Genomic DNA, 8628 nt, shown 5'->3' with positions numbered 1-8628 from the left:
CGGAGGGGAAATCGGCCAGTTCAGGTGTGTGTTCCCGCTCTCTGCCTGCCTCCCGCCAAGTCACAGAGAGGGGAGGCCTGGGCCTTCGTGAGGTACAGAGCAGCCGTCGTCTTTCTTCACAAACCAGCCTCACGCCTTCCTGTGCTCTGATCCGCTCTTGGTTATGCTTCGCCTGTCTGAGCCTTTGGTCGTTAGCAGTCCGTCCCCTGCAAAGCCTCACCAACATTTTGTTCCCCATCTCCCTCTTCATGAGAAATCGCCACGAGTCCTTCACAAAACCTTGCGTATTGAGGCAGCTCCTGTCTTCAGCCATGTGGAATGTGAGGAGTTCTCCTCTGTCCCTGGGCTTCTGAGGCTCTTCAGCTGTCTGCAGACGTGCCCTTTATCCTAACATGCGTAGCAGGTAGCAACTCTTGCCTTGGGGACAGCAGGGTCTGTCCCCAGCGGAGATCTACCCTTGCTAAAATCATTCTGAGTCTTACTTCCCTCTTGGGCCAAGTCACCGACAGCACAAACGCTCGCACCAAACCCAGCATCGTCACGCATCAGAAGAGAACACACACCACACCTGCCTGCTGGCAGCCCCACCAGCTGCCGAGCGTTAGGGCCACCACGGCGACGTAGTGTAAGACAGTACAGGAAACAGTGTTTTCATTCTTCATTTTCATTTTACGTATGTAAGACAACACAGGAAACCAGTGGGGAGAGAATAGGATAGGAATGGAAGTAATGAATTGTCATATATGATTAATTAGTATACGCAGTTCAGACCGTTTTAGCTTTAGTTGTGCAAAGCAGAAGTCACAGGATTAGAAAATATGAGACGCATGATGGAGATGAGTCTGAGCTTTCCATGATAAAAGGTTGCAAGAAAAAGTTTGAGTGCCAAGTAGCCAGTAAATTCAGCTTTTACTTTGTTTGGGTTTAAATAAGATGGTGTGGTTATATCTGGTTACCTTCTATAGATCAAGACATTTTGTATTACTGGTACAGGTAATGAGAGAAGGGTCTGGTACCATGGTGCTCTGTCCTTTAACCTGTGGTGTTTCTGGAAGTTCCAATGAACAGATGTCCAAATCCTTCTTGAAACAGAGTTGCTGGTCAGACTAAGTTACGATGTGAAGTGCCTGCCCTAGTAGGAAAGACTGCCTAATCTTTACTGCCGATTGTGCTAGTCTGCCTGTCTTCTTTCTTTTACCCCTCCCTTTATTTTTATTCTGTATGGCATATTCATCATTTACATGCATTTCCACCCTACCGCAGAGGTTAGCCATTATTCTTTGTCTGCTCTCTGCACTGCAGGAATAGGTGGTCAAGTATAGTCCTTGATGCTTGTTACCATGAAACCTTAGTCTCTTTGGTTGGGCTCACTGAACACTCGTGGTGTTTCAGCTGAAGTCTGGTGGTCCACCTATCTCCCTGTGCTCTCTTCTACACACAAGAGAAATGGCTATGGTGCTGAGGATCCCTTCTATTGGAAAATTATTTAAAAGGATGATAACTGCTGTATGGAGGCACCAGTACTTCAAAAAATCAAGGTAGATGACATAGGAATTGTTGTCAGCCGTTTCTGAACACTCTCTGGGCTCAGCCAGGATAGATCTGCAGCTCCGTAGTGCAACACCTTTACAAGTCATCTAATGGCATGCTTGCAGGTGTAACTACCTTGTACGGATGTAATTAGATAATAAGCAGTAAGCGACAAGAGCTTTGCCGTAACGTGACTGAAGGAGCTGTGTATTGCTGTGTGATGCTGGGATTTAATAAATGGATTTCCATCTGAACTGTGAAGGTGGTCTAAAAGTCCATGGATTAATTCAGTGTTTTCAAATCAAAGTTTCATCGTGGATATCACATTGCGGTTCTGCAGGGAAACTGTAGCCCAGTTTTGTCCTGACTCATTTTTCCTTTATTGGGCTGAAGCTCCCACAGTACACCATGGAATAGGACTCTGCAACACAATCCTCTTTTCTCTTGCTGTCCTACTGGGAGCCTGACTGACAGAGATGAACCGGAGCACAGTGCATCAAAGCATTATTTCAGAAAGGAAATACTTCTTTCTACTTTAGGATTTTTCCCAAATGTTGAATTTTTAAAACGAGGAATCTCAAGTAGCCAAACATTTTCCTTTGAGTAAAGTTTTTCTATCATTTTTAAACTGCTTCTAATACTAGTTTCTTTTCAAAGGCAAAATATAGACTCAGAGATAATTCGTATTTTTCAAGGTGATCCAGCTTGAACACAAGTGCAAAACAAGCTCATGCGGTAGGTTTACTGCATAAAGCCAGAAGGTCACTCAGTGAAAACATTGAACTGCCTGTCTCTTCTATCAAGCGTATATACCTGGAGTGGGTCAAGAATCCTAAAATACCAAAAAAGCCATTATAATTTCTGCAAAAGGATATTTTTAGAGTATAGCAAGGGTACAAAAGATTCTGAGGGTAGAAATCATGAGGCCTGTGTTTACTCTGTCTCAGACTTCCTCATCCTCATCAAAATTCCTCCTCTGCAAAATGGGAGTAACATGAGAGCACTGGGAGGATAACTTCAAATCTGTGAGATGCTTAGCTGGCATAGTAATATAAATATTAAAAATACAAGGAACTCACCTACTACTTCAACCTCACTAACACGATAAGAACAGAGTTTGATTCTATTACAGTAAAAACAAGTGATCTTGGCTGGTTTTTATTTTTCCACCTTTTCCAACGTTCTCCTTTATACCTGCCACAGAAATGGGACAAGATGCTCAGCTGTGGTAAGTCATCAGGAAGCCATGGCAATCAGTGTCAGTAAACCAGGTAACAATTCAGCCTCTGCACCTGAACACAGGCTGCTCCTGAGGACTCCAGGTTCAGGATTTCTAGCTCCCACAGTGACGTGGCAGTACATCTTGCCAAAGCTTCTCAGGAACATCTATATTGGCTGTGTCATCAGTTTGCTTCCAGAAACAGCATTGACTTGTCCTCTTCTGTTCATAGGTTGGTTTGGTAACAGCGTTTGCTCTGCGGAATTGAGATAACACAAAATAAGTTAGGGAGTGAACAACAACTAACTGAATTGCAGCTGGAGATAAAGAAACTGAAGTTCTGCATTTTTCAGGAATTCCACTTCTTCTTCCTGCATCAAAACGTCAGGTTCCTTCTTCCTCTGCAGTGGAGAGGTTAAAGACACCACCGCATTCTCCCTCCCCTTAACAGGGACTTCTAGCAACTAAAATGTGTTCAGACTCACTTGAAGTCTCAGTCTTTTGTTAATAAAAAATATTTTGCTCAGAATTTAGATCCTCTAGGGACTGTTGCTGCCTCGATTTCCTTTGAACACATTTCCCAGGACTATGCTTTTTCTTCCTTGACATGCTTTCCCTTTATCTTTTGATCTCAAGGACACATGATTTTTCCTGCCCTGTAAGCAGCACACCAGCATTTCTGCGTGGCTCTTGGCCGTGCAATAGGTGCTGCTGGCTGCTGCAGAGCCAGCCGCAGGAAGGGCTTCAGGGCATGTCCTGGGTAGGCACTCGTGTCTGCCGGTGCACCCACGGTGGGATGGAGTGGGGCTGAGCTGGCTATGCAGAGGGGAGCCAGGGCAGCACAGAAAAATTCAGGTTACCACCAGACCCCAAGTCAACACAGTCCCAGTAAAAACCACGGGATATAGTCTGGCAAGGAAGCACTTAACTGCACTTTAACAGCTCACGAGGCACTTGGGTTAAAAAGTTAGAAGGTTGGCAGCTCTATATCATCTGTCCTTTTTCTCTGCCTCACTGTCCTGTTTTGTTTTTTTTTTTCCCAGTTCCTGGCCTAATCTTTTAATACCTTGTTGTGGTTTACATGCACCCACGTTCCCACTGGTAGGAATATACATTCTCATTTGGGTGCAGAGTTTACAGGCGTGACTCAAGGCACACTTAATACCCATAACAGATTGAGTTTTCTCCACCTACGTTGTCATGCGGACTGTTCTGCTGTGGTACAAAGAAATCGGGCTCTGATCTGAGATATATTCTTGGCAAAGCTGTTTCCTTAGTTCTCCACCAAGTACAGATTGACGGAAGGAGGTAACGAGGTGTCAGTCGCAGACCTAGGCAGCGCCTGCTTGTCAGGCTGAATGTACCAATACTCCAGATGACTGTATAGTATATAATATGCATAATATTTATACACATACACATATCTTGGCAAAATTAAACTCGCTACACTCCCAGGTGAAGAAAGGCTTAGTTTCTGGTGTTGTTTTTTTGGTGACAGAGAAGGGGGAACGAAGCATCGGTAACCAGATTATAGTATATACCTATAATCTAGGTAGACTAGAATATTCGGTGTAGACACCGAATTAGTCAGAAGGAAAAAAGCAGGTAAAGCGGTTAGTAAAATAACTAGATGGACTGCATCTCTTTCTTTCACTGGAAAGTTTTGGAGACATTGCGGTGGTTGAAGACAAAAACCAGAGCTGTCTTTCGACACCGCATAGAGATCGAGTGCCATCCTTCAGAGCTGCCAGGTGACTCCAGGGACAGAGTCCTGAAACAGGCGCCAGAGGGGTGATAGGCTGCCCCCTCCTTTTCAAGTAAATGATATACTGGAATTAATAGGAGAGGAGCAGAACTGCAAAAGCACGGAGCAAGGAAATGGTCCCAAAGTAGTCAGCCACCGGCAGGTCACCACCATTCTGGGCCAGCAGCGCCCCATTGGCCCTGCAGACAAGGTGCAGACATCTGGCACCAGCACGGAGCCACCGTGGCATCCTTGGTGTGCGCTACCTGCCCTGTAAATGATATACTGGAATTAATAGGAGAGGAGCAGAACTGCAAAAGCACGGAGCAAGGAAATGGTCCCAAAGTAGTCAGCCACCGGCAGGTCACCACCATTCTGGGCCAGCAGCGCCCCATTGGCCCTGCAGACAAGGTGCAGACATCTGGCACCAGCACGGAGCCACCGTGGCATCCTTGGTGTGCGCTACCCCCCCTGCCTGCCACTGCCGCGGCTTGCCTTGGTGCCGGGGAGCGTGCAGATGAATGAATTTTAGAAGGTGGTGCTAAAGGATCTACCCTGCACAGTGATGATGAGGGAGGTCCTGGCACTCACCCTCTCCTGCCTCCGTAGACTGGTGGTGATCGGTGTGTGATGGGGAGCTCCAGGAGAGCTTTGGAGACAGTGGCCTGTTACTCTGAGAGCCACATGCAGCACCATGTCAGTGTTAAAGAATAGCTCAGCAAATTTTAACCGTTTTGATACCAGATGTACTTTGTAAATAATAATGGGGACTTTTAATCAGAGGAAGGTATTGTTGATACTTGTGGAATGAAGACATCCTGGGGCAAGTAAGCCTGAAGAGGACACCTAATCAAGATGTTTTGAAAACATTTAAAACTTGGCAAGCAAACCCAAGATCCATGTACCCTCAGCTGAACTACCCTCATTATAATACTAAAAATCACACCCCCAGGTCAAACGACCCTTGTCCAAATCTAGACCCTTCCTTACAGGGCACGTGTAGTAGAAAGAAAGGACACTGTAGCTTTAAATGAATGTGAAGCTTGTGAGAGCCAATAAGAAAGGGATGTGATTAGGTACCGTTACGAAATAACCAATAACTGTTGCTCTGAGTGCATGAAAAGCTGCTGTTTGATGACCAAGGTGTGCTAGCTTTGTGGAGGTACCACCCAGCACCCATATCTGCAGAAATGAAATAAATACGCAATGTTTCTCCTGAGTGTGACAACTGACTTACTGCACACCAGGCCATGAATCCTCTTTTCGGACGACATCAGGGCAATGAGGCAGCGGGGTTCATCCTTCACGTGGCAGACGGGTCACTGGAGTCCCTGTCTGTTGGATCATGACCATCGGTTTGATGACTGTGCTGTGACAGAGGCAGCAATATGGGAGGATGCTGGCCAGGACCTGTAAACATGTGGTTTTTGTTCCTATCACCTGTGATAGTCTCCATGTGCATCTGCTAATCCTGTTTTGGCAGAGTTAAACTACGGTACAGAATTTGTGAGCCAAGCAACATGGAATGAGCCCCAGGCTATGGGGTGCTTCCTGATCCCAGCTAACTAGTTTTACAGGGGGTTTTCACATCTTCTCAGCTACTTAAGCAAGCTGGCATGCCTACCTGAGGATGGGATCAGGGTGGAGCCTCTGAATACAAAGGCTTTGTGTGGTATACACACCACTAAGGCTTCTGAAAGGTAAGCTCAATGGGCATGAGTGCATGGCTTAAATCACATCATCTAAATTCAAGCTTGAGTTCAGGCACTTTATTCAATCAAGGCTTAAATGCTTCAGTCTTCACATGTTCATCAGTTGGGAAGAAACAGCTGAGGGGGTGGCACTGTCTGTCCCATAATTGCAAATGCATATCTTTCTCGCGATGATCATCAAGCTGTAGGTGCGGGTTTCCTGGAGGCATGTCGTGCCAGGCAAAACAGGGCCAGGCTTTTCAAGCATTCACCCCCTTGTGTCAGTGGTGAAACAGACTTCCCTGGTAGAAACATGTGATTGAGTAAGCCTAATTATACCTTCTGGCTTCCAAAACCAGAGCCTTTATGTTAATGCAACAGGAGATACATTCTCTGCCCTAATTCACAGCCGAGAGCACTCCCTGACTGCAGTAACCATCACAATATTCCGGAGTGGCAATACTCATATTTTTGCTTGTTCCCCCCATATCTCAAATACACCCTTGTATCACAAGCAGATCAGCCCCTTGTATTGCTCTCGGACATGGCTGTTGTAGCACCGCAAGGCAAATTACGTGTTTGTGCTTTGAAAAGCCTTTCTTTCCATACAAAACGTTGCATAAGAGTCAAAATCCTTCTGGAATAGGCACAGGTGGCCCCTCCCTTCCAGGGTCATTTCTTTCTCATATGCCAAAGCCAAGCTGTTTCTCTCAGATGAGGATTTGGAAACACTTCTGGGGAAAGGAGGGGAAGCATTTCCTTTTTGGGCCTCTGCCCTGGTCCCTTCTACTCTTGGGTAACTTTACAATCTGATGGATGTAGAAGCCAGAGATGCCCTCCTGGGGCTAGGCAAAGTCCTGGGCTGCCAAATCATCTGTTTGACAGCTCATTTGAAAACAAACAGATCTTAAAATAGTATTTCTGCCATTGCATTGGCTTCAGACTTTCAGCCCTGCGTTGAACTGGACCAAGCAAAAGGAGCAGAATAAGCAGTGCTAAAATGACTGTTGTGCCTCCTTTGTCCTCCATATTACTCCAATGTCCACAGCTTTTAAAAAAAATTTCCTCTCCCTTTATGCTTTCTCTCATCACCTACGTGCTGTGCAGCTCTCCCTTGAGATGTTAACTTCCTTCTTGTGACCACTTGAAGTGACAGACCAGGCTTGAGAGATTGGGAAAATGAAAAGAGAAGAATGACAGAAAGGAAAAAAGCTCTAAGGAAAAAGGCCATGTAACTTTTTTCTTTACTTCAGTGCAGACAGAGCCCTCAAAGCACGAGTAAAACTAGTATGGAGAGTGCGTATCTTCAGTATCTCCCTGCAACATCCATCATTGCATTTCTACCCAGCAGGTCTCCACACTCAGTCTAACCATAACCTGCTTCAGGCCCGTCTCCTCTCACACCACCAGCAACCTCTCTCTACACGCTCATTCCAAAATCACTGGCTGGCTCCAGGGGGCTGCCTTCACCCCCCTCTTACAATGTGCTCCTTCTACCTCAGACAGACGATTTATTTTTGTCCGATTGTTGACATGAAGTCTTTATTTGGTACAGGTCTTCCAGGACACATGAAACAGGGAATCTCAGAAGTTTCTTTGCTTTCCTAATTTAGGCAGAAAAAAAAACCCTACTCTTTCATCTTAACCCTTTAGATTCACTGAGCATTGAGGAAATGTTACCTTTTGGGAGGCTTTGTGCTGTCCCTCCAGTTACGACGTCAACCCTGGAGCTTGTCTGAGCACACGTGGTGATGGTCCTTGGCTTTGCCTTTCGCTCTTCCTCCCACACGGCTCATCTACAGACCGTGGGACATCACTAACCCTCTTGGCGAAGAAGTCATGAGCTGGATTAGCCGGGCTTCCCCTCACCACGAGCACGGTGGCTGCCGCTGAAGTTGTGCAATTCTTCACATGCACAACTACCCATTTTCCGCAAAAATTAGCACGCTGGCATTATTCAAGGTAAAAGCAATTATTTTTAAGCATGTGACTTAAAAATTTTAATTACTGCAGCAGCTCTCATCGAAACCTCCAGCAAAGCTACACCCCTCAGCTTGACTGGGAACAGGACCCAGCCTGAAACTTGCTTGAATCTTGATTTAAGTGTTTGTTCTGCAAAACTGAGGAAAACTGCCTGTGAAGCACGTTTTTTTTTTCCTCCGGTTAGGAAATGACATAATTACTCATGTCAGACATTATCTAAAAGTTTCGGAGTGCCTTGGCCTGGCTGACAAGATTGTATCACCTCTAGCATGATAGTGCATCTGGGCTGGAAACTGTCCTCAGAGGACCGTGGTTTCTGGACAAGCTGTGAGAAGAATGGGCAGAAAATCCTGAATAATTTTATGAAGGGGTATGATCAGCTTAAATACGGTGTGGGTTTGGCTTTTTGTTTGGTTCTTTTTAAGGTAATAACAAGAAATTGGGCTTTGGAAAGTACGAGC

General features: G+C 45.7%; 1 long non-coding RNA gene across 1 annotated transcript; it reads right to left on the bottom strand.

Moving 5' to 3' along the window:
- Nucleotides 1-6: 6 nt before the first annotated feature.
- Nucleotides 7-8282, bottom strand: LOC118452128. Its single transcript, XR_004841789.1, has 3 exons — nucleotides 7865-8282; nucleotides 5731-5903; nucleotides 7-3005 (listed from the first exon to the last, which is right to left on the bottom strand). It is a non-coding gene; the product is annotated as an uncharacterized LOC118452128 (long non-coding RNA).
- Between the last annotated feature and the right edge of the window lie 346 nt (nucleotides 8283-8628).

Source organism: Egretta garzetta, unplaced genomic scaffold (genome assembly GCF_000687185.1).
Source record: "Egretta garzetta isolate BGI_Z169 unplaced genomic scaffold, ASM68718v1 scaffold744, whole genome shotgun sequence".
Taxonomy (NCBI): domain Eukaryota; kingdom Metazoa; phylum Chordata; class Aves; order Pelecaniformes; family Ardeidae; genus Egretta; species Egretta garzetta.
This window is presented reverse-complemented; position numbering and strand designations above follow the sequence as displayed.